Source organism: Lolium rigidum, chromosome 3 (genome assembly GCF_022539505.1).
Source record: "Lolium rigidum isolate FL_2022 chromosome 3, APGP_CSIRO_Lrig_0.1, whole genome shotgun sequence".
Taxonomy (NCBI): domain Eukaryota; kingdom Viridiplantae; phylum Streptophyta; class Magnoliopsida; order Poales; family Poaceae; genus Lolium; species Lolium rigidum.
Window position 1 is genome coordinate 240794242 of NC_061510.1, and position 27459 is coordinate 240821700.

The 27459-nt window shown below is 41.9% G+C and overlaps 1 long non-coding RNA gene across 1 annotated transcript; it reads right to left on the reverse strand.

Annotated features, from left to right (window-relative positions):
* Positions 1-15526: 15526 nt before the first annotated feature.
* Positions 15527-17816, reverse strand: LOC124699203. Its single transcript, XR_007001317.1, has 3 exons — positions 17539-17816; positions 16458-16701; positions 15527-15788 (listed from the first exon to the last, which is right to left on the reverse strand). It is a non-coding gene; the product is annotated as an uncharacterized LOC124699203 (long non-coding RNA).
* Positions 17817-27459: the final 9643 nt, after the last annotated feature.

The following is a 27459-nucleotide window of genomic DNA, read 5'->3' on the forward strand; positions in this document are numbered from 1 at the left end:
GTTTCACTAGAGGTGACCTGATAAGTTGTCGATGAAGAAGGGGATGCCTTGGGCATCCCCAAGCTTAGATGCTTGAGTCTTCTTGAAATATGCAAGGATGAACCACGGGGGCATCCCCAAGCTTAGAATTTTCACTTTTCTTGATCATATTGTATCATCCTCCTCTCTTGATCCTTGAAAACTTCCTCCACACCATACTCAAAACAAACTCATTAGAGGGTTAGTGCATAATCAAAAATTCACATATTCAGAGGTGACATAATCATTCTTAACACTTCTGGACATTTCCCAAAGCTACTGAAAGTTAATGGAACAAAGAAATCCATCCAACATAGCAAAAGAGGCAATGCGAAATAAAAGGCAGAATCTGTCAAAACAGAACAGTCCGTAAATATGAAGTTTTTAGAGGCACTTAACTTGCTCAGATGAAAAATCTCAAATTGAATGAAAGTTGCGTACATATCTGAGGATCACTCATGAAAATTGGCAGATTTTTCTGAGTTACCTACAGAGAGGCCTACTCAAATTCGTGACAGCAAGAAATCTATTTCTCCGCAGTAATCCAAATCTAGTATCAACCTTACTATCAAAGACTTTACTTGGCACAAAAATGCAATAAAATAAAGATAAGGAGAGTTTGCTACAGTAGTAACAACTTCCAATACTCAAATATAAAACAAAATTTCTGTAGTAAAATAATGGGTTGTCTCCCATAAGCGCTTTTCTTTAACGCCTTTCAGCTAGGCGCAGAAAGTGTAAATCAAGTATTATCAAAAGATGAAGCATCAACAGAGGGGTTTGGAGTTTTCTCAACTATGCATTGTATCTTGTCTATGTAGGTTTCAGAGGCTCCTCTTCCATTACTTTTAGGCTTACTATCCTCCTCAAACAAATTTTCAGGAACAATCCAATCAAAATTCTTTTCTAGTGCCTCGTGCATTCCTAAGAACTTACAAGGTATTGGTACTTTAATCTCCCCCTCACAATTGACTTTATTTGTGTACTTTAGTCTATCCTTTTCCATCTTTTCAAGGGTATTTGAAAAATTGGTATAAAAGCCAAGCATCTTATGTTTAGTAAAGACTTTTCTAGCTTCTCTAGCTACATCACCGAATTCTTTAACAAGGGTTTCTAAAACAAAATCTTTCTTTTCTCCTTCTTCCATATCACAGAGTGTAAGAAACATATGTTGCATTATAGGGTTGAGATTAACAAATCTAGCTTCCAACATGTGTAGTAAAGAGGCAGTAGCAATTTCATAAGTAGGAGCAAGTTCTACCAAGTGTCTATCTTCAAAATCTTCAACTGTACTAACATGAGTGAAAAATTCTTCTATATTATCTCTTCCAATGATAGACCCATGCCCTACCGGTATATCTTTCAGAGTGAACTTAGGAGGAAGCATGATGAAATAAACAAAAGGTAAATAAAGTAAATGCAAGTAACTAGTTTTTTTGTGTTTTTAATATAAAGAACGCAAACAAGACAGTAAATAAAGTAAAGTAAGTAACTATTTTTTTTGTATTTTTGATATAGAGAAAGCAAACAAAGCATTAAATAAAATAAAGTAAAGCAAGACAATAACAAAGTAAAGAGATTGGATGTGAGAGGCTCCCCTTGCAGCGTGTCTTGATCTCCCCGGCAACGGCGCCAGAAAAAGAGCTTGATAACGCGTGAAGCACACGTCCGTTGGGAACCCCAAGAGGAAGGTGTGATGCGTACAGCAACAAGTTTTCCCTCAGTAAGAAACCAAGGTTATCGAACCGAGTAGGAGATGAAGGCCACGTGAAGGTTGTTGGTGGAGGAGTGTAGTGCGGCGCAACACCAGGGATTCCGGCGCCAACGTGGAACCTGCACAACACAATCAAAATACTTTGCCCCAACTTAACAGTGAGGTTGTCAATCTCACCGGCTTGCTGTAAACAAACGATTAAATGTATGGTGTGGAAAATGAGGTTTGTTTGCAATGAACAGCGGAGAACAATGATTGCAGTAGATTGTATTCAGATGTAAAAGAATGGACCGGGGTCCAATAAGAAATAGCATGTTGGGTGAACAAATTACAGTTGGGCAATTGACAAATAGAGAGGGCATAACAATGCACATACATATCATGATGACTAATATGAGATTTCCTTAGGGCATTACGACAAATTACATAGACCGCTATCCAGCATGCATTTATGCCTAAAAAGTCCACCTTCGGGTTAGCATCCGCACCCTTCCGGTATTAAGTTGTAAACAACAGACAATTGCATTAAGTATGGTGCGTAATGTAATCAACACAAATATCCTTAGACAAAGCATCGATGTTTTATCCCTAGTGGCAACAGCACATCCACAACCTTAGAACTCATTGTCCCAGATTCAATGGAGGCATGAACCCACTATCGAGCATAAATACTCCCTCTTGGAGTTACAAGTATCAACTTGGCCAGAGCCTCTACTAGCAACGGAGAGCATGCAAGATCATAAACAACACATATATGATAGATTGTTAATCAACTTGACATAGTATTCCATATTCATCGGATCCCAACAAACACAACATGTAGCATTACAAATAGACGATCTTGATCGTGATAGGCAGCTCACAAGATCTAAACATGATAGCACAAGAGGAGAAGACAACCATCTAGCTACTGCTATGGACACATAGTACAAGGATGAACTACTCACACATCAGTCCGGAGGCGATCATGGTGATGTAGAGTCCTCCGGGTGATGATTCCCCTCTCCGGCGGGGTGCCGGAGGCGATCTCTGAATCCCCAGAGATGGGAGTGGCGGCGGCGGCGTCTCTGGAACTTTTTCCGTATCGTGGCTCTCGGTAATAGGGTTTTCGCGATGGAGAGTTTAAGTAGGCGGAAGGGCAGAGTCGGGAGAGGCACGGGGGCCCCACACCATAGGCCGGCGTGGGCCCCTCCTTGGCCGTGCCGCCCTATGGTTAGGGCGCCTCGTGGCCCCACTTTGTATCTTCTTCGGTCTTCTGGAAGCTCCGTGGAAAAATAAGACCCTGGGCGTTTGTTTCGTCCAATTCCGAGAATATTTCCTGTGCAGGATTTCTGAAACCAAAAACAACACAAAACAGGAACTGACGCTTCGGCATCTCGTTAATAGGTTAGTGCCGGAAAATGCATATAAATGATGTAAAGTGTATGTAAAACATGTGAGTATTGTCATAAAACTAGCATGGAACATAAGAAATTATAGATACGTTTGAGACGTATCAGTGATCATTGTTATTATGGTTTATGCGATATTGGTGCTAGTGTCATTCCTTATGAGCTTTACAGGGAAATCATGCATGAAATTGGTTCTTGTGAACTTGAAGATATTGATGTGGTTATTCGGCTAGCTAATAGAGAAATTATCTCTCCTATTGGTATTGTTCGAGATGTGGAAGTTCTATGTGGTAAGATTAAATATCCTGCTGACTTTTTGGTACTTGGTTCTGCTGCTAGTAAGACTTGTCCTATCATTTTTGGTAGACCTTTTCTAAATACTTGTGGAGCTATTATAGATTTCAAGAAAGAGAAAATTGTGACTAAATTTGCTGGTGAATCTTATGAGTTTAATTTCTCTAAATTTGCCAAAGTTCCTTATGAAGCTGAATTGCCTAATGATGATTTTAGAGTTGAACATCTTGCATCCATTGCTCTTGCTCCTAATAATCCTTTGCAGCAACATTTGGAGGATCATGAGAGTGAAGTCTTTAGGGAAGAAAGGAATGAGCTTGATGAAATTTTCCTTCGTCAACCTATTCTTAAACATGACTTACTGATACGTCTCCGACGTATCGATAATTTCTTATGTTCCATGCCACATTATTGATGATATCTACATGTTTTATGCATACTTTATGTCATATTTATGCATTTTCCGGCACTAACCTATTAACGAGATGCCGAAGAGCCGATTCTTGTTTTACTGCTGTTTTTGGTTTCAGAAATCCTAGTAAGGAAATATTCTCGGAATTGGACGAAATCAACGCCCAGGGGCCTATTTTGCCACGAAGCTTCCAGAAGACCGAAGAGAAGACGAAGTGGGGCCACGAGGCGCCGCCACAACAGGGCGGCGCGGCCCAGGCGTGTGGGCCCCTCGTGTGGCCCCCTGACCTGCCCTTCCGCCTACATATAGTCTTCGTCGCGAAACCCCCAGTACCGAGAGCCACGATACGGAAAACCTTCCAGAGACGCCGCCGCCGCCAATCCCATCTCGGGGGATTCGGGAGATCGCCTCCGGCACCTCGCCGGAGAGGGAATCATCTCCCGGAGGACTCTTCACCGCCATGGTCGCCTCCGGAGTGATGAGTGAGTAGTTCACCCCTGGACTATGGGTCCCTAGCAGTAGCTAGATGGTCGTCTTCTCCTTATGTGCTTCATTGTCGGATCTTGTGAGCTGCCTAACATGATCAAGATCATCTATCTGTAATGTTATATGTTGTGTTTGTTGGGATCCGATGGATAGAGAATACTATGTTATGTTGATTATCAATCTATTAGCTATGTGTTGTTTATGATCTTGCATGCTCTCCGTTATTAGTAGAGGCTCTGGCCAAGTTTTTACTCTTAACTCCAAGAGGGAGTATTTATGCTCAATAGTGGGTTCATGCCTCCATTAAATGCTGGGACGAGTGACGGAAAGTTCTAAGGTTGTGGATGTGCTGTTGCCACTAGGGATAAAACATTGATGCTATGTCCGAGGATGTAGTTATTGATTACATTACGCACCATAATTAATGCAATTGTCCGTTGTTTGCAACTTAATACCGGAAGGGGTTCGGATGATAACCTGAAGGTGGACTTTTTAGGCATAGATGCATGCTGGATAGCGGTCTATGTACTTTGTCGTAATGCCCAATTAAATCTCACTATACTCATCATATCATGTATGTGCATGGTCATCATCCACACTATATATCTAATCCTTTGTTACAACAGCCGGTGAGATTGACAACCTCACTGTTACGTTGGGGCAAAGTTCTGTGATTGTGTTGTGCAGGTTCCACGTTGGCGCCGGAATCCCTGGTGTTGCGCCGCACTACATCCCGCCGCCATCAACCTTCGACGTGCTTCTTGGCTCCTCCTGGTTCGATAAACCTTGGTTTCTTTCTGAGGGAAAACTTGCTACTGTACGCATCACACCTTGCTCTTGGGGTTCCCAACGGACGTGTCGACTGCACGCATCAAGCTATTTTTCTGGCGCCGTTGCCGGGGAGATCAAGACACGCTGCAAGGGGAGTCTCCACTTTCTCTTTACTTTGTTTTTGTCTTGCTTTATTTTATTTACTACTTTGTTTGCTGCATTATATCAAAACACAAAAAAATTAGTTGCTAGTTTTACTTTATTTACTGTCTTGTTCTCCATATTAAAAACACAAAATAATTAGTTACTTGCATTTACTTTATTTAGTTTGCTTTACTTATTTTTACTACTGTTAAAATGAATACTCCTGAGAATACTAAGTTGTGTGATTTCACTAGTTAGGCTTAATGGAAAACAACAAAAATATGAGAGATCTTTATGAACTTTATCTTGAATTAGGACATGATGTGTTTGAAGAGAGAATTAAAAAACCCATGGAACTTTATATGCATGCTAATGGGAATGTTATTAATATGAATGCTTTGAACACCATTGTTGCTAATACTATGGAAAATTCTAAGCTTGGGGAGGTCGGTTTTGATGAAAATGATCTCTTTAGCCCTCCGGGTATTGAGGAGAAAGTTTATGTTGATTATGATATGCCTCCCTTATATGATGATTATAATGATAGTGGTCTTTTGGTGCAGCCTACTGTGGAGAGTAAATTTTATTGTGATTATACTATGCCTCCTACACTTGATGAGAATAATAATGATAGCTACTTTGTTGAATTTGCTCCCACTACAACTAATAAAATTGATTATGCTTATGTGGAGAGTGATGATACTTTTATGCATGTGAATAAGAATGCTTTATGTGATAGTTATATTGTTGAATTTGTTCATGATGCCACTGAAAGTTATTATGAGAGAGGAAAATATGGTTGTAGAAGTTTTCATGTTACTAAAACACCTCTCTATATGCTGAAAATTTTGAAGTTGCGCTTGTCTAGTTTTCCTATGCTTGTTGCATTATGCCTACATGACTTGTTTGTTTACAAGATTCCTTTTCATAGGAAGTGGGTTAGGCTTAAATTTGTTTTGAATTTGCTTCTTGATGCTCTCTTTTGCTTCAACTCTTATTTCTTGCGAGTGCATCATTAAAACTGCTGAGCCCATCTTAATGGCTATAAAGAAAGAACTTCTTGGGAGATAACCCATGTGTTTATTTTACTTCTGCACTTTATTTTATATTTGAGTCTTGGAAGTTGTTACTACTGTAGCAACCTCTCCTTATCTTAGTTTTGTGCATTGTTGTGCCAAGTAAAGTCGTTGATAGTAAGGTTCATACTAGATTTGGATTACTGCGCTAGCAACATGATTTCTTTGTTGTCACGAATCTGGGCCTAATTCTCTGTAGGTAACTCAGAAAATTATGCCAATTTACGTGAGTGATCCTCAGATATGTACGCAACTTTCATTAAATTTGAGCATTTTCATTTGAGGAAGTCTGGTGCCTCAATAAAATTTGTCTTTACGAACTGTTCTGTTTTGACAGATTCTGCCTTTTATTTCGCATTGCCTGTTTTGCTATGCTTGATGGATTTTCTATTCCATTGACTTTCAGTAGCTTTGTGCAATGTCCAGAAGTGTTAAGAATGATTATGTCACCTCTGAACATGTAAATTTTAATTGTGCACTAACCCTCTAATGAGTTGTTTTGAGTTTGGTGTGGAGGAAGTTTTCAAGGATCAAGAGAGGGAGATGATACGATATGATCAAGGAGAGTGAAAGCTCTAAGCTTGGGGATGCCCCGGTGGTTCACCCCTGCATATTTTAAGAAGACTCAAGCGTCTAAGCTTGGGGATGCCCAAGGCATCCCCTTCTTCATCGACAACATTATCGAGTTCCTCCCTGAAACTATATTTTTATTCCATCACATCTTATGTGCTTTGCTTGGAGCGTCGGTTTGTTTTTGTTTTTGTTTTGTTTGAATAAAATGGATCCTAGCATTCATTGTGTGGGAGAGAGACACGCTCCAGCTGTTGCATATGGACAAATATGTCCTTAGGCTTTACTCATAGTATTCATGGCGAAGGTTGAATCTTCTTCGTTAAATTGTTATATGGTTGGAATCGGGAAATGCTACATGTAGTAATTCTAAAATGTCTTGAATAATTTGATACTTGTCAATTGTTGTGCTCATGTTTAAGCTCTTGCATCATATACTTTGCACCTATTAATGAAGAAATACATAGAGCTTGCTAAAATTTGGTTTGCATAATTGGTCTCTCTAAAGTCTAGATAATTTCTAGTATTGAGTTTGAACAACAAGAACGACGGTGTAGAGTCTTTTATGTAAGTTTTGCTGCACCGGTTCATCCTTGTGTTTGTTTGAAATAACCTTGCTAGCCTAAACCTTGTATCGAGAGGGAATACTTCTCATGCATCCAAAATCCTTGAGCCAACCACTATGCCATTTGTGTCCACCATACCTACCTACTACATGGTATTTCTCCGCCATTCCAAAGTAAATTGCTTGAGTGCTACCTTTAAAATTTCTATCCTTTACCTTTGCAATATATAGCTCATGGGACAAATAGCTTAAAAACTATTGTGGTATTGAATATGTACTTATGCACTTTATCTCTTATTAAGTTGCTTGTTGTGCGATAACCATGTTCCCGGGGACGCCATCAACTACTCTTTGTTGAATATCATGTGAGTTTCTATGCATGTCCGTCTTGTCCGAAGTAAGGGAGATTTACCACTCATTTAACGGTTAGAGCATGCATAATGTTAGAGAAGAACATTGGGCCGCTAACTAAAGCCATGATCCATGGTGGAAGTTTCAGTTTTGGACATATATCCTCAATCTCATATGAGAACAATAATTGTTGCTACATGCTTATGCATTAAAGAGGAGTCCATTATCTGTTGTCTATGTTGTCCCGGTATGGATGTCTAAGTTGAGAATAATCAAAAGCGAGAAATCCAATGCGAGCTTTCTCCTTAGACTTTTGTACAGGCGGCATAGAGGTACCCCTTTGTGACACTTGGTTAAAACATGTGTATTGCGATGACAATCCCGGTAATCCAAGCTAATTAGGACAAGGTGCGGGCACTATTAGTATACTATGCATGAGGCTTGCAACTTGTAAGATATAATTTACATAACACATATGCTTTATTACTACCGTTGACAAAATTGTTTCTTGTTTTCAAAACCAAAGCTCTAGCACAAATATAGCAATCAATGCTTCCCTCTGCGAAGGGCCTTTCTTTTACTTTTATGTTGAGTCAGTTCACCTATCTCTCTCCACCTCAAGAAGCAAACACTTGTGTGAACTGTGCATTGATTCCTACATACTTGCATGTTGCACTTGTTATATTACTTTACATTGACAATATCCATGAGATATACATGTTATAAGTTGAAAGCAACCGCTGAAACTTAATCTTCCTTTGTGTTGCTTCAATACCTTTACTTTGATTTATTGCTTTATGAGTTAACTCTTATGCAAGACTTATTGATGCTTGTCTTGAAAGTACTATCCATGAAAAGTCTTTGCTATATGATTCATTTGTTTACTCATATCATTACCATTGTTTTGATCGCTGCATTCATTACATATGCTTACAATAGTATGATCGAGGTTATGATGGCATGTCACTCCAGAAATTATCTTTGTTATCGTTTACACGCTCGGGACGAGCGAGAACTAAGCTTGGGGATGCTGATACGTCTCCGACGTATCGATAATTTCTTATGTTCCATGCCACATTATTGATGATATCTACATGTTTTATGCATACTTTATGTCATATTTATGCATTTTCCGGCACTAACCTATTAACGAGATGCCGAAGAGCCGGTTCTTGTTTTCTCGCTGTTTTTGGTTTCGAAATCCTAGTAAGGAAATATTCTCGGAATTGGACGAAATCAACGCCCAGGGGCCTATTTTGCCACGAAGCTTCCAGAAGACCGAAGAGAAGATAAAGTGGGGCCACGAGGCGCCGCCACAACAGGGCGGCGCGGCCCAGGTCTTGGCCGCGCGGCCCTGGCGTGTGGGGCCCTCGTGTGGCCCCCTGACCTGCCCTTCCGCCTACATATAGTCTTCGTCGTGAAACCCCCAGTACCGAGAGCCACGATACGGAAAACCTTCCAGAGACGCCGCCGCCGCCAATCCCATCTCGGGGGATTCAGGAGATCGCCTCCGGCACCCTGCCGGAGAGGGGAATCATCTCCCGGAGGACTCTTCACCGGCATGGTCGCCTCCGGAGTGATGAGTGAGTAGTTCACCCCTGGACTATGGGTCCATAGCAATAGCTAGATGGTCGTCTGCTCCTTATGTGCTTCATTGTCGGATCTTGTGAGCTGCCTAACATGATCAAGATCATCTATCTGTAATGCTATATGTTGTGTTTGTTGGGATCCGATGGATAGAGAATACTATGTTATGTTGATTATCAATCTATTAGCTATGTGTTGTTTATGATCTTGCATGCTCTCCGTTATTAGTAGAGGCTCTGGCCAAGTTTTTACTCTTAACTCCAAGAGGGAGTATTTATGCTCAATAGTGGGTTCATGCCTCCATTAAATGCGGGACGGTGACGAAAAGTTCTAAGGTTGTGGATGTCTTGTTGCCACTAGGGATAAAATATTGATGCTATGTCCGAGGATGTAGTTATTGATTACATTACGCACCATACTTAATGCAATTGTCTCGTTGTTTGCAACTTAATACTGGAAGGGGTTCGGATGATAACTCGAAGGTGGACTTTTTAGGCATAGATGCATGCTTGGATAGCGGTCTATGTACTTTGTCGTAATGCCCAATTAAATCTCACTATACTCATCATATCATGTATGTGCATGGTCATGCCCTCTCTATTTGTCAATTGCTCAACTGTAATTTGTTCACCCAACATGCTATTTATCTTATGGGAGAGACACCTCTAGTGAACTGTGGACCCCGGTCCATTCTTTTACATCGAATACAATCTACCGCAATACTTGTTCTATCGTTTTTACGCAAACAATCATCATCCACACTATACATCTAATCCTTTGTTACGACAAGCCGGTGAGATTGACAACCTCACTTCGTTACGTTGGGGCAAAGTTACGTGATTGTGTTGTGCGGGTTCCACGTTGGCGCCGAGAATCCACGGTGTTGCGCCGCACTACATCCCGCCGCCATCAACCTTCGACGTGCTTCTTGGCTCCTCCTGGTTCGATAAACCTTGGTTTCTTTCTGAGGGAAAACTTGCTACTGTACGCATCACACCTTCCTCTTGGGGTTCCCAACGGACGTGTCGACTGCACGCATCACTTACCGGTTGAAGATCTAGGTACAACACCACCGCCAAAGGAAGATCCTTTTTTTGATTTGAAACCGTTGCCTGATAATCTTAAGTATGCTTATATTGATGATAAGAAAACATATCATGTTATTATTAGTGCTAAGCTTTCAGATTTTGAGAAAGAAAGATTATTGGAAATATTGAAGAAACACCGAGGAGCTATTGGCTACACTCTTGATGACTTGAAGGGGATTTCTCCCTCTATTTGCCAACATGCCATCAACATGGAAGATGATGCAAAGCCTGTTGTTGAACATCAGTGTCGTCTAATTCCTAAGAAGAAGGATGTGGTAAGGAATGAGGTATTAAAACTTCTTGAAGCTGGTATTATATATCCTATTGCTGATAGTAGATGGGTTAGTCCTGTGCATTGTGTTCCTAAGAAAGGAGGAATAACTGTTGTACCTAACGATAATGATGAGCTCATCCCTCAAAGAGTAGTTGTAGGGTATAGAATGTGCATTGATTTTCAGAAAGTTAATAAAGTTACTAAAAAAGATCATTACCCTTTACCTTTTATTGATCAAATGCTAGAAAGGTTATCTAAAAATACTCATTTCTGTTTTCTTGATGGTTATTCTGGGTTTTCACAAATTGCTGTTAGAGCTAAAGATCAAGAGAAAACCACCTTCGAGTTGTCCCCAGTGGAACTTATGCTTATAGGCGTATGCCTTTTGGTTTATGTAATGCTCCTGCTACTTTTCAAAGATGCATGTCTGCTATTTTTCATGGCTTTTGTGAAAAGATTGTAGAGGTATTCATGGATAATTTTTCTGTTTATGGGAATTCTTTTGATAATTGTTTGCGAAACCTTGATAAAGTTATGCAGAGATGTGAAGAAACTAACCTTATTCTTAATTGGGAGAAATGTCACTTTATGGTTAATGAAGGAATTGTATTGGGACATAAAATTTCTGAGAGAGGTATTGAAGTTGATAGAGCTAAAGTTGAAGCAATTGAGAAGATGCCCTATCCTAAGGATGTTAAAGGTATTCGTAGTATTCTTGGTCATGCTGGTTTTTATAGGAGATTTATTAAAGATTTCTCTAAAATTTCAAAGCCTCTTACTAATCTTCTTCAAAAAGATGTACCTTTTGTTTTTGATGATGATTGTAAGGAAGCTTTTGAAACTCTAAAGAAAGCCTTAACAACTGCTCCTGTGGTTGAACCTCCTAATTGGAATTTACCTTTTGAAATTATGTGTGATGATAGTGATTTTGCTGTAGGTGCTGTTCTTGGATAGCGAGTAGATAAAAAATTGAATTTTATTCATTATGCTAGTAAAACTCTTGATGCTGCTCAAAAGAATTATGCTACAACTGAAAAAGAATTATTAGCTGTAGTTTTTGCTCGTGACAAGTTTAGACCTTATATTGTTGATTCAAAAGTCACAATTCATACTGATCATGCTGCAATTAGGTACCTTATGGAAAAGAAAGATGCTAAGCCAAGACTTATTAGATGGGTGCTTCTTTTGCAAGAATTTGATTTAAATATTGTAGATAGGAAAGGTGTTGCGTCCGTCAAGCTATTCCTTCCCGCGTCCGATTGTTTCCTTCCCTCGCTCGTTTCCCCCTATCAATCCCTGCCTTATCTGTATATATATCGGTGTGGGCCAGCTAGCCAAGAGACATCATACATACGAATACCAAACATTATGTTCCTCCACATTATCAACGTGATTTTCTTAAGAAATTGTCTCGTTTAGAAGAAGGTAAAAATTCTGTAGAAGACTATTATCAAGAATTGTAAACGGCCATGATTTGTTGTGATATTGTAGAGGACAATGAGGCTATGCTTCACGATTCATTGGTGGTACTAATAAAGAGATTCATCATATTTTAGACTATAAGGAGTACAACACCATCACTCATTTATTCCATCTTCCTTGGAAAGCTGCATGTGAAGTGTAGTATTGTCAATCACCATGGATAAGAGCTAATATTTCTGCAGGTCGTACATCATCATGGTCTTCGCGACAATCAGCTCCACCCACTTGTGGGGCTACACCGGCGCCTACTAACTCCAAGTACACCACGTATGCATCAAGAGTGCCATCTACTGCTACTCCACCACCATATGTTGGTCCTTCTCGGAGTTCATCTTCGATGGCCTCCACGGGGAAGACATGCGACGTTCAATGTCAATGTCGCAAATGTTGGGGATTACCACATAGAAAAAATGCAGAACCCAACATGTGATGATGGTGCGTGAAGATAGAGAATATGATCCAGCAAGCGACTTTGATGAGGATACATTGGCCCTTATTGTTGCACGTAATATTCTGATTCTAAAAAAGAGATGAAGGTAATGGAAGCTGAAACTGTTGATCAATACAAGAACTTAGTTGCACAACGTGTGTTGAGTGTGCAATTGAGCAAATCTGAGCATGGTCAACGCCAAAATCTGTTTCGAACAAGATGCATTATAAAAGATCGAACTATACAGATCATCATTGATGGATGGAGTTGTAATAATCTGACTAGCATTGACATGGTGAAGAAGCTTGCTCTACCTACAAGACAACGTCCACATTCATATTACATTCAATGGTTTGAGAGTTCTTGTAAGCTCAAGGTAACAAGAACTACATGTGTGCATTTTACTATCGGTACATATTCTGATTTTGTTAATTATGATATTGTACCTATACAAGCGTGTTCTTTGTTACTTGGTAGACCTTGACAATTTGATAGAGAATCTGTTCATAATGGTAAAACTAATCAATATTCTCTTATGCATGATAGAAAGAAAATTGGTCTCAAACCTATGACTCATGAACAAATTTTAAAAGATGATCTTACTAGAGCTAATAAAGTAAAAAAATCGAGGAGAAACATAAGAGTGAAAATCAGATTGTTGCTGCAGATTTTGTATCATATAAGAATACTTCTAAATCTTATTGTAATCTTGTAATCATGTTACTGAAACTCGTTTGAAGAATCATTGTTTGCTTGCTAACAAATCTGATATTGTTGAACTTGATGTGGACATTACTCAATGTTATGCAATTATTTGCAAAAAAAAGTTTTGTTTTCATTTGAGTATATGCCTCCTTCTTTGTCACCTACGGTTGCTAACCATTTGCAGAAATTTATGGACGTGTTCCCACAAGATGTTCCACCTAGATTACCCCTATTCGTTGGATAAAACACCAAATTAACTTGATTCCAGGAGATTTGCTGCCCAACCGTGCGCTATATCATACCAATCCTGAATAGATCAAAGAGATTCAACGATAAATTCAGACGAAAGTAGGAACCAGCGCGGCGATTCAACAGAGGCGCGGTCAAATTTGTTGAGACGAGAGTGAACCCGGTGGAGGCGCGCCGCCGGTGACGAGTCCAGCAAGCGCCGGCGCTGATGGAACCAGGCATAGGTTGCAGGGATTTTCTAGGTGTTTTTTCTATTCCTTTTTTTAATTTGAGAGCGTGAGCCCGTGTGAAGGAGCAAAGTCACTCTCTTACCTGCTTTATTGACATTAGACGAGCCGGTTCTGTTCAATTGCCCACTAACATAGCAGTTATTCATTACGAAGTAGATGTTTCTAAATATTAGAAAAGGAGTAGAAAACAGTAGCATCCAAAATATTTTCCAAAGTGCAGATCACGGTCGGACTGTATCATCGTTGATGTGTTCCCGTTGATGTCTTCACAGCATTTCTTCCGAGCCTCATTTTTTTTTAGGAGAGAGCGTGTACATTTGCTGAAGCAAAGTCAGAGCCTGACTTTTCCTCTTAACGTTAGAGGAGCCGATTTCTTGCACATGGTGGAGCGCGCAGACGAAGGGGACGGCCGTCAACGGGTGCCGCTCGCCAGTGACCTGGTTGGCAGTGTGCACCTATGCACACGCGCTGACGGTGACGACGCACCAGCCCGATAAGCCTAGGAGGCTAGGACGACGTGTTTGGGATCGCCTGGGACGCGCCGCCATAAGGAAGAATTTTACACTGTCCATATCCCATAATCGATCAAATCTTAGATCGATGAGGACGCTTGTATAATTAGAGTGGTCAGCGAGGGAAGAGAGATTCAGTCAGGGTTAGCCGTGTTGATCGGGAAAGTATTTTGGGAACCAGGAAACCTATTCTACGCCGGACGACGGGACTCTAAAACCGGATTACTTTTTAGTACTACGTGTAAAAAACCGTTTGGCCGTCAAGCTATTCCTTCCTGCGTCCGATTGTTTCCTTCCCTCGGTCGTTTCCCCGCCCATCAATCCCTGCCCTACCCCTATCTGTATATACTAGATTTAGATGTGCGCCTTGGCGCACGACCCCGTAGAATTCGTATTGGTCTACATTTTACATAACGGTGATAAAAATTAAGTGAGAAAATGGTAATATGATTTTTAGTTTTTCTTTCAAGAAAACTCAAAAAAAATTGTGTTCGATTTCATTGAACAGGAAGAAGACAACAGGGGTACAACCTCCAGAAGGAGGAACACACACGACACACACATACACGGTCGTCCTCACCAAGAGACTACAACTTGGTAAGGAGGTGCCCTCGACTATAGACCATAATAACAATAAGCTCCTGCTCGCATGCACGTCGTCCTCCACCAGCGGAGGGATGGGTGGAAGGATATTGGATCGGGGGGTGCACGGTCGTGGCCCATCCAGCCCAGGGTCGGGCCAGAGCATTGCCGCCAACCTCTCGCGCAGCTGGCACCGCGCCACAACACCTTCCACCGCTCTGAATCACTGCTGCCACTCCGCCTCGCCGAGGTCATGCGACCTAGAAAGCGATTTTTCTTCGCACGAAGGAGCCCTGCCAGGCGATTTCACCATTCAAACCGATTAGCTTGGTCGTTCTGCATTGGCTTCTACAAGTTTGCATTGTGTGGTCTATTACACTAAATTGAGGTTTCATATTAGAAAAGAGACAACATTATTAATTTACGGAGAAGAAATGTTACGTTTATGGTATCATTGACATATTTTTGACATAGTTTTGTATTAGCGTACATCAGGTTCACATAATATTCAAAGCAACAGATACAAAACAACCGTAGGGATCAAGCACAGCTGGAACAATAGGTCTTAACTAATGTATTACACAAACACATCTCAGAAGTATAGGCTTCTGTAGTCAATAGGTTGGCTCAACAAATATTTATATTACACAGATCCATCTCAGAAGTAAAATTCTCATAGTGTAGCATCCAATCCAATGGAAGTATTAGCTAGGGATATCATAGTCATGAAATTCACCAAAGAGATAATCTGAAAGCTATACCTTCATGGCAATGGTAGAAAGTGTTTTCTTTATGTGTGACATAGTCCTAGCGACACAACCCGTACTGAGCTTCAGCTTATAGCAAAGAATTTACACCTGCATGAAAGCAATAATGGCTGAAAGGTTTCACCTTGATGGCTCATCGATGATCTTCAAACCACTGCAAACGCGATCTTGGAGATTTGCAATTGTCGCAATTGCCAGCGGTCGCCCCAAACCGTTGTAACAGCACAAACACTCAAACCTTAAAAATGAAAAATTATATAATATATCTTATAAATAAAAAGGGCATTATTCAAACCATTTATTCTCTCTTGATAGATGAATGAATAAAACACGGGCTAAACAAAAAAAAAACAAATTGGCAAAAGGCGTACATACATTTCATCTTCAAATCTTATAACTTTTTTTATAATCATTAGGAGTTTTGTGTATTCTTCTTACAGATAGAGAAAAACCAAAGCATCATTGAGAATAGACCTTCCCAGTTTAGTTTGATAACTTGATTGAAGAGTTAGCCACCAAACCGGTTGAAAGGAAGTAGCAACATTACTTTTCAAGCCAGGTTAACATGGTTTGCCAACTAACTCGAAGTTTAGCATGCTATGGAACGACCCTCCGTATGGCATTGGATCGGAGCTATATCGACATCTCATGTGTGTCCCAAAGTGCCAAACCACAACGGTAATGAATCCACCGCCAGGTTGAAAATCCAAAAAAACACGAAACTCCCAAATAAGAATAGAGATGTGATTGTTACTTTACCCTAATTGCGGCGAGGCAAGTGAATTGGATCTGTTTATTGACCTCATCAAATTTCCCATTGAGTCATGAAGACGGAGGTGTCCATACACGTATCTTGATCCTGCAGCTACAACCTACAAACCAAGACAATTAAGAGAAAAAATGATCGATACCTATGGGATTGGGAAGACATATCACGGTGAGGAACTGAAGAAGGAGAATCTTTTTCGAGTGATGTATCATGGTCTACTTTGCAACGAAGGAGCTGGGATTGTTAAAAGAAATGAACTTAGATACCCAAAAAATTATTGGAGACTCCGTAAAGAGCAACCCGAAGAAGGCAGATGGGTGTGAAAGAGAGCAGCGAGAAGTCAGTAATTGAAAGAATCAATATATGTCTAGATTGATATCATAAGCACAGCTGCGTGACGTGCCTGTTTATGCAGGAGGAAGCAAAATCCATTGTCAAAGAACATTGTAATCATTTAATTTAGAGGCATAAAATGTATATGACGTTATAGGAAAATAGAGTTATTTAGTTCGCATCTCTAAATATGGCAGATGATCAGATTTTAGTAGGAAAAAGGTCAAGACTCGTCTGGAAAAAAGCCCGGACAAGAATGAAGGCATTAAGGGGGGCCTACAAACCAATATCATATTTTTTTTCATACTGGATTAATTTCTGTAATAGGAGCTAAAAAGCAAAATAATGGAAAGGCATTATTAACCATTTGAACTGAATCAAATAGAAAGAACCTACAATTTAATTTGAGCCAAAATAGGTAAAGATATTTATCATTCCAAATAAAAAAACTGGAAGGGCATTAACTAATGTTCGTCTTCAAATGCAAGAGAAACCAGAGCTTCTCTTCACCTTACCGAATGTACAGGAAAATAATAGAAAATTCCATTTAACTTCACTGTCTTTTTCGCTAGCAAACCATAGAATGGCATGATCACTTCTTACGGAATACATGGAACATAAATCACATCTTCTAAACATGTCGCGCCCATGGCATAAAGTGTTCCAAATACCATGATAAATACACAAGAGTTCAAACCAAGCAGAGCTTGCCTTATGATTAATCAAACCATAAAGTACCTTGTTCAAATTTCCAATGCTTTCAATGGGTCTTTTGGGTCAATTTCAAGGAACAGCGGGAGATCCGACCAGAGAATTTTCTGGTTAAACCCAATATATTCCAGCATCTTGAGCACCTCGTCAAACAAAATCTTGTTTCCAAACGAGGTGAAATGAAGTCCGTCGCATGATATGATAAGGTTATCTACATTTACCGTCAGGAAATTACACCATAATTCGTAGTGAGGCTTTGGCAAGATACTCTATAATCAAAATCTCAATTATCATAATAAGGGCATGAAGAGTGAAGTAAAATAAAATATTCTACTAACATACTGGCCAATTCATGATCGTCTATCTAATCACTGGCAGGGAAAAGTGAGTAAAATAGGTTTTATAGTTTAAAGATATTCTAAGCACATAGACTAATGTCTATTAGCAAATGGGATTCAAACATAAAGTTTCCGCTCGATTATATAGTATCTGAGAAAATCTACTACAGAATCTCCGATTTTGAGAGAGGCAAAATTTCTGTGTTCAAGAATCAAAGGAAAATCTTCAGCAGTTTCCAAAGCAACAAAAGAGATACTTTGCTCCATTTGTAAATGTAGGTTCTTATCTATCATTGAAAATTTTAGATAACAGAGTCCTGGTTCAGAATATCATGTGAAATTTATGGGGCTCAATAACCATTGTTTTTATAGTGAGATAGGTGACACATGATACAAATTATCAACTAAATCTCAACACAATAGTAGAGAAGTGCACTGAAGATGGAGTGGATGGTTGAAATAGTGAGAGCCAGACAATGGAGCAAAACTAAGTTCCAAACCTCAGAGTAGAAAGAATGGTCTATATATGAACAGATAGCACCATCAGGAGCCAACTTTGTCCTTTGCACAGCAGGCCCGACAACTCTAACGTATCAACATGTGGTAACCTCCCTTTGCAGCGGAAAACCAGATCAAGCAGGGGAAAGCATGTCCAAACCAATAGCGGCTCGCCCTACCTTTCCTTACTATGGTACAGCTCGACCTACCTTTCCCAAAAACATTGATTCGAATTTTGAAGACACAGTACTATCCCTCACCAAGCCAGTGGATAGAGAGAGAGAGAGAGAGAGAGAGAGAGAGAGAGAGAGAGAGAGAGAGAGAGAGAGAGAGAGAGAGAGAGAGAGAGGAGGATGAACCTTTAGGTTGAGTGGGCACTGTCAAGGTCCTGCACCGGCGCATCGAAACCAGCACAGCGAGAGTAGAAGAGAATGCAGGGCCCCTTGCTGTTGCTGGTAAAGATGGTAAAAAATCCAATTTAGCGACAAAAAACTGAAGATGCGGTCACAACATCTCTGACAGCAAAGATATAGTGTGCATACTGATCAATAAGACATGCCACATCTAGTTTGTAGTCCCTCTATTGCAAAAAAAAAAGGGCAGAAACATATCTGAAGAGGCAACGTCAACATCTATATTGTAAAAAAATACTAACATAACTAATACACTACTGAATCTGGTGAACAAAGCTAGCACAAATCAAACAACCCACCGCAAGAGGCACTAACCTTACTCCTCTGAATCATGTTTATATGTTAGTTCAGTTAAGTTTGCAGTTTCTGTTCAAAAGCTGCAAGATAAAAGAAACAACTCACGGATTTTAGAAAAATATCCTCTTGTGAGCTGAAAAACAATTAGAAAATAACTAATAATGGCATTAATTAGCAAGAGGTAACCATACTCAGCTTGAGATAATGGCTTAGCAATTAGCACTCAACTAAGAGCAGTCAAGAAAAACCCACACTAAAAAATAGCATTACAAAGCTGGAAGATACATGACTCCCATCTATGGAATCAGTGAAGCTTTCATGAAAATTGAGATCTAATAAAATTCTTCATCAACTGCAAAAGAATGCACAATCGCATTCGGAATAAGCCAAGAATGAGCTGATTGCTTTGCATAAAGGAATAACACATGCACGGTCATGTATAGCCAACAAGGTAGTGATGCTTCATTAGCAAAAGGGATCCCTGAGGGACATGAATGCCAATCTACATATTCAAAATATAAACATAATTTGCAAAATCATAGTCCATTTCAAATTTTCAATAACTGAATGAAGTAATTGATCCTTATATGACAGGCAACAATGATTTTCATGAAACTGAAATACCATCTTTAGGAAAATATGATGGCCTAGAGAACAATGACTTAAAAATATATATGATTGAGATTATAAGTAGAAAGTATCTGAAAATTATTATCTACGAAGAGAAAATAAAAAAAAATGAGTTTTTGAGTTAGTTTGCTGCAAAGAAGTTTTGGGAGTTACTTCGCTGCAAATCTGCACAAAATCCATTCCAAAAATTATTTGAGAAACACTCTAGACTATAACAAGCTAAAAAAAAATCAGACGATAACACTCCACACCACATGGCAAACAGTGCCTCGTAGAATGCCTTACCAATTATTTTTTCAGTAGATAAACAATCTGAGGTTTTGAGTTAGTTACCCCCAAAGAAATAATCTTCACATGAATCATAACAGGCACTTGCTAGCAAGATTTGAGCACTCTTATTTATATACTCTCCTAATTTTTCAAGAACCAAATACATAATATTGATAAAATATCATATCATAGCTCAGGAGCAACTACAGCTACAAGTTTCCAAGGTAGGAAAACACTTCTTAAATAGCATACACGCATCAGACCTGATATTTTTAAGGAATATTTTCAAATGTATGTGCGCGTAATATCCTAATTTATACTCTCATGCAAAACACTGTATAATATAAATAAATAGTGTCACTTTAAATTCCCTACAATAATAAAACCACCATCAAAACTAATCAATGATGCTCAGACATAAAAATGATTAACCCATATACTGAAACCCTATAACAGTTTTATATTATAATTCAGACAGAATATACAGTTATATAATTCATTCATGATCGTAGAAACAAATCATTTGCTATGTTGTACCTCAAACACTTCCTTATACATATGGCAGTATGTACGATTATTTCTAGATATCCTATAAAGCTTGCCCAACATCGGATTCATTTTTAGACTTCTCACTTTAGATAGAATCCCTTCCATCTACGAGAGAACATGTAGGACAAATCGTAGATCATATGCCTTCGTAATTTCTCGAAGAACCAACCACTACTGCATTCAAAGGATCCATATTTCTAGATATCGACCAATATTTAAGGGGATAAAAAATGTACACTAAATTTAGGAAAGAATAACACCCCGAAGAGACAAAAACAAAACCTCTTGGGGTTGGGGGTGCTTCACCATACTCAGGTAGAGCAGAATGGCAAAGAGCTATGTTTGATATCACCTCCAACAGTAGGCCACAGCTGAATATAATTATTTGGTGGAGGTGAATAGAATATAAAATACCAATGGAAGAAACATCAGAAAGGCTTGTTGGACGGTTCCCACCTCAGTTTTACTTAAGTGCGTAACACTTGAAGAATTTGTAGTTGACCAGCATGCGGAAGCTGAGATCCTAGCAGCACTTGTTGTTTCATACCTTGCTTGTATGCACTGCCATAATTAAAATGGGGAATAAGAAAGGATGATTCTAATTAGGAAGCAAGGAATCATCATTGTGCATGCTTAGTTTTCCGATGCAATAAAGTTCTAAAACACATACTGAATCTCTAATCAATAGTTGTTTGTCTGCAATTCTGAAATTGTATGACTCCATACAAAGCATCACCATGTAGGAACTTCAACACAGTAGGGGAAAATTGCAGCCACAAGATGTACTTAATTTATACAAACAAAAATCAACATGCCAACAAAAGGAAAGGCCAGTTGCTTGGAGATAAACCTGAACCGAACTGCAGAAAAAATGGCATGAAGAATTGAAGATGAAGAAGTTGCCTAGGGCCTTGGGATCTTGTCACTAACACCATGGAGGAGAAGGAATCCTGAGCGGCCACCCTATTGCCTGAAGACCTCCACCTTTGCCCTTCCCAAGCCGTTATGAGAGAGAGTGTGTAACTACAGCCTTGGCTTCACGGAGAAGACGAATCAGTGACGGACATGCCATGGATCGATAAAATTAAAAGGAGAAGATGCAGGTCGGAGGAGGATAGAGGATAGAGGACGTACCAGAGCGCGTGAGGGAGATACAGAGCAAAGACACGAAGAAGCAGCCACCCACCACTGCTACCGGCGATGGCGACGGCGCAAGGTGGAGGTTGGCTCGCCAAGGTCGAGGACGATGGCGGCGTCTTGACGCGAGGGTGGGAAAAGTGGTAGCCAAAACATGGCTCGGTGTGCGGCGAAGCGAGGGGATTGGAGAAGGGAGGACGGGAGGTGGCGGGCCAAGCCGGAGCTGGAGGTGGGAGGCGGCGCGAGCGACTGTGGGATGAGATTGCGATGGGATTGGAAGAGGAGGAGCTCGGGAGGGGATTGGGCAGGAGGCCACCGAGTCGCGACACGAGAGGCTGGGCCGGGAGGGCTTTACGGGACCCATGGATAAAACGCGGGTTTACGGGAGGGCCTCACGCCCTGGACGGAACGGCCGGCCGAGATCGCGCCACGTCACCCCAATCGGACGGCCGAAAATCCAAACGCTTGTGAGGCCCCCTATGGGGGGCATCATATACACCTTTAGATATCGGTGTGGGCCAGCTAGCCAAGAGACATCACACATACGACTACCGGTTTCGCACGTCTTGAGTTAAACATTGAAGAAGCTGCCGACTTGGTATGCTCCCGTCCCCCGCTCCCGTCGTCATCCCGAGGCGACCGGGGCGCCCCCCTCCCCAGCCAACTCCCGCCGCCTCCCCCTCCTCCCCTGTCGCCGCCGGTGCGAGCCGCCGGGCAAAGCCTGCGCGGTGCTGGCGGCGGCGGAGCTCCTCTTCTCCGTGTGCTTGGAGGTCCGACGGGGCGGCACCCTCCTTGCAGCGTTGAAGCGCGGCCATGCCGGCTCCGGCCGAGGTCGCAGGCGGTGGAGCGTGCGGTCGCGGCGGCGCTTCTTCGCCCCTCGTCGCGCCTCTGGCCATCCTCCTCCCGCACGTCAGGCAGGCCCATCGGGGCGGGCCGCGGCCTCACGGTGGGGGGCACTGCGGCGTCGGTTTCCGGCTGGCGTTGGGTGGGCTCTGCGCGGCGGCAGCTTGGCTGCTGGCAGCGACGGTGCTGCTGTGGCCGCCGGCGGCCACGGGCTTGAGCCCTAGAGTTCTGGATCTAGGCCTGGCAGGGCCCAGCTGGATTTCCCTTCTGCCGTGACGGGCGATGAGGCCCTCGGATGCGGGGGTGGCCATATTCGCGGATCTGGCATCACCGTAGCCCGTCTGTGTCGGTGTCTTTCCGGTTCTTGCGGAGGGCTCTCGACACTCGGACACTGCACTGGGCGACGTCCTGGCCGGCTTTTTATGGGATAGGGTTCCTAAGGCGGCACGTGCTCGCCGGGGTAGGCAGCATGTTCCGTACTTCAACTACTCTTGCGGCTGTAGTCTCTCCCTTCGACCTATTTGGGTCGCGTAGCCGCAGGTGTTGGCGTGCTGGGGATGGGTGCGTCCGTCGTGGTGCCGCTGTTCCAACGTCGTGCGACGTCTAGTTCCGGGTCTGGCCGGGCTTGGCCTACCAGGTTTTGCGCCCTTCTTGTTGGTGAATCTAGTTGGGGCTAGGTTTTAGCGTGGCTTGGGTTGGAGGTGCGGTAGCGAGTTCCGTTCTGTCCGCTCTGCGTCCTCGCGACGACCTCCAGATTTTGATCCGGTGAAATCGAGGCGAAAGCTACGCATGGCCTTGCCATTTCCGGTGACGGCGTCACCTATCAGGTGTCCTTCCCTTGTTGAGGGCGTCCCGATGTTGATCCCCCGTTTCAAGTTGATGGATTTCGTCCCTCCGCCTCAACCCACTAATCTTGGTGGCCCCGCTTCGGGCAAGCTTCTTTTGTAGTGTCTTGTGGATCACCCTTTGATCTCTCGTTGGTGTCTCAGCCCTCTCACCTCGTCGGCCTGGCTGCTTTTACATGGCCTTGTGCGGTGACCCAGCATACCACTGCATGTTGTAGTATACAAGTCGTTGATATGATCTTTGTGAAGGGACTTCTTCACAATTGCCATATCCCTCAGAGTGGTACAACAGAAACATTGCAGGTCATAACACTCCAAATATTATTACAAGCATTGTCTTAACAAGTTGGCATTCTCACAGGTCCTATGAGAACACCCTAAGATACTACTTAAGTACGATTACAACTTATAACCATATATGAAAGAGAGCTCGGCAACTTATTTAAGGTAAGTTCTACGCTGCTCGGCTCTAAGCTACTAGGGTATATCACTACTCCTCCGCCTCCGTCTCGTCGGGTCCGTAGACTATCCCATAGTCTACTCCTTCAACTCCTCCGGTAAGATCAGGTTCCTCGTAGACCAGCTCGTAGCTTCCTTCCGGTGCTCCATTGGCGATGGCCTCCACTTCTGTATCACAGTCTAGCAAGGGTGTCGAAACAAAGTGAGTACAGGGGTACTCAACAAGTTCAAAAGAGTAAAAGGTGTTTGATGCACTAGCTACGACCATTGATCAGGAAATCGCAGGTCAATGCATGTTTTGAAATCATTTCTTCAAAAGGTTGCTTTTATTATGAAAACTATGCCCGTCAGTCTACACAGGTTGACCAGAACTTCGTGGAGTTCCTTTCCTGTCGCGTTCGCAGTTCCCTTCCTGGAACAAGGAGTGACAGCCACAATTTGATACACTCTGCAGAGGTGCGTTACTTTTCCCATAAGAGATACCATCCTTTTTGCCATCCGCAGGGACTTGCCCCCTTTCACACCTCCTTTGGTGTGAGGCCAGGTATAAAGATCCAAGCCCACACCATCTTCTTCGCAATCTCGCAAACCCACCCTTTTCTAAGTCTGTCCTCCCCTATATCTATGGGTAGACCAACGCAAGCACTTGTTCTCCCCTATACCTATAAGGTAGACCGATCCGAACAATTTTATGTGCCCCGTCCTATACACCATAGATAGACCGATCCGGATAACCCTTACAATCCTTCATAGACCAATGACAAGTCTGCCCTCCCCTGTATCTAATGGTAGACCGTGCAAGACCACATGTCCCCACCTTTACCAAAGATAGACCGATCCAGGCAACCCTTATCACTAGTCCGTTGGCGTGCGAGAGGAAAAAGATAAAGTTGGATTCCCCAGAGCCATTATAGATCTTATGGTCAACGCGGTATGTACGGCGCTAGAATCACTGGACGACATTTGTAATTACTCCTAGGTTAATATAACCCATGCAATGGAACCTCCACCATATCAACACATACCATGGTTCCATTGCCAGCCACATAGTCATATTCATAGTTGGAAAAGTAACATTTTATTTGCTATGCAGGAATGGTAAGTATGTAGCTTTGCATTAAAGTAATAGAAAATACTCAAGTTGGTATGAGCAAGGGTGAACTTGCCTGTGGACTGCGAGATAGTGCAGTTCAATGCAGTGGAAGGAACCTGGACCTCGGGTTCTGTAAGAAGCATCATTTTCCGGTAAGGACAATGTTATAAAATCCAAATAATGCAGTCATGAATGTATTATTTTATATGGAATCCCTTTACCCCAATTATTATTACAATTTAGGGTTGAATTAAGATTTATGCCTTTGGCAGTAATTTGCAATTGTTTTTATGTGTAGAAATACTTTTTAATTCTCATAAAGAAGAATGGTTCATAGCAATACTACTTTACCTTTGTGATGCATTATTCATTCCAAAATAATTTAAAATAATAGAGTTGCCTCTATATTTTTGGAATAAGAAGAATAGAATATTTTCCTTTGGAAAATATCTTTCTTTAATAGAAATGACTTGGAATAATAGAATTTCATTTTGAAATGTTTGAAAATAAGTATTTGAACTTATTTGAGATTTTTCCTTGATTTTTAAATACAAGGAAATAATATTTTAAAATTCCAAGTTTTAATTCAAATTCATAAAATTCCAAAATTTGAATTTTTTTCCTAAATTCTATTTCTTATTTTATTCTTGTTAAGAATAATTTTTCATTCACAAATCCAATTTTTAATGGATTTTTAGAGGTGTATTTTATTTACTAAAATTTTGTGAAATTCTGGCTATTTTCCAAAATGTGAACAGTCTAAAATACCCCCTGGCCCCTATTGGGCCAGCCCACTTACTTAGGCCCATTGGGACAGCCCACCACGGCTTGTCCCAAAACGGGTCGGTGGCGCCACTGTGGCCCACCTCACTCACTCACTTGCTCTTCTCTCTCACTCGACCTAACCCTAACCCTCTAGCGACGCGCGTGGCGATGGTGTCGCCGCCATGGCCGCCGCCCTGCTCCGGCCACCTCCGTGCTCCCCTGACCTCGCCACCTATATGATCTGAACCGCCGCACGACGATCTATCGATCTGTCCGCGTGGTTCCGTCGATCTCTTCCTCCTCTGGCGGATCGCCTCCTCTCTGGATCTCGTGGTGAATCGCCTCCGGCGATTGACTAGCTCCGACGAGCTCGCGTCCTCGTCGTCGACGTGTGCGCGTCTCCGAGACTGACCTAGCGTGGGTGATGTACTCGCAGCGCCTGTGCCGTCGTCTCAGGGTGCTGTGCTGCTGGTGGTGTTCGTCCGCATAACGCCGGCGTCTTCCCTGGCTTTGCAGCTGCTATGGCCGTGCGAGCACTGCCTCGCCATGCCATGGCCTCTGCCACCAGGCGCGGGTAAGGTCTTCTGCTCCTCCTCCTTCTCCACTCCATGTCTGTGCGCCTCCCATGCCTCTGTGCTTCTCCTACCTCTTGCTCTACGGCCTCCTGATGATCCTATGATCATACAGAGTGTTGCTGCTGCTGCCTATGCTTCCTATGCTTCTCTTTTGCAAGCCCTGGCCAATCCACCAAGCTTTGGTTACTGGCCAGTGTGTGCTTCTTGCTGTGCATGGCCTATGTTGCTTGCTTACTGCTCCTATCATGCTATGAACTTGCTATGCCATGCTGTACATGATTATGAGCTTGCCTATGCTTACTGGCATCCTATGCTTGCTTGTCTAGGTGTACTGCTATGCATCTGTGACACTTGTGATGCCTGTGATGCTTGTGAGGTGCTTCTGTGCCTTCTGTGTGATCCAATGATCCATTGGATCAATAATTTCTGTTGGCTAGACCCTCAGTGTTGCTTGACTTGCTTTAATTGATCCATTTGATCAATCACGTGTCAGGGACTTGGTTTACTGATGGATTCTGTGGCTAAGTGAATGATTTTCTTACTGATGCTGCTACTCAAGCATGATTATGCTACTGTGTGTGTGCTGCTGCTCTCCCTAGCCTTCTGGACTTGATCCAATAGCTATGATGCAGTGGCATGTGCTTGTGTTGCCTCACAGTGTGCTACTGTCAAAATATTGCATGGATTTGTTATGTATTCATGCTTGGATGAATTAATTAATGATGAAGTGCTTATGCAGTAATGATTAAATGACTTACTGTGTATGATTTTACTTTCCATGATTAATTGGCAAGTAAATGGAGTCTGAATCCCTTTCTGGATAATGATGCTTTGTTATTTGGCTATGCTTTGGATGGTTTTATGTTTGATGTGACCTCAGTGGCCTTGCTACTGACTGGTTGCTCACATAGTTGGCTAAATCTGTTGGCTACTCATCTTTGCTTTCATATTTGGGGATCATATTTAATATGAATGCCAATATGCTTGCCTGTGAAGAATTCTAGGGTTTTCCTGATGGTTGCATGCTTATGATCTTGCTGTGTAGTCTTGGCAGCTGCTATACCTTGCAATTCATCTACTGGTGCTGTCTGTGCATGTGTTCTTGCTAGTATGTGCATCTGTGCATGATCTCTAGCTTCTGTGCACAAGATCTGTATCTAGATGGTTTCTGTTTTAGTGGCTTTCTAGACTGACAGTGATCCTTGGTGAAAACCAAGTGATGAGCTACCCATTGAG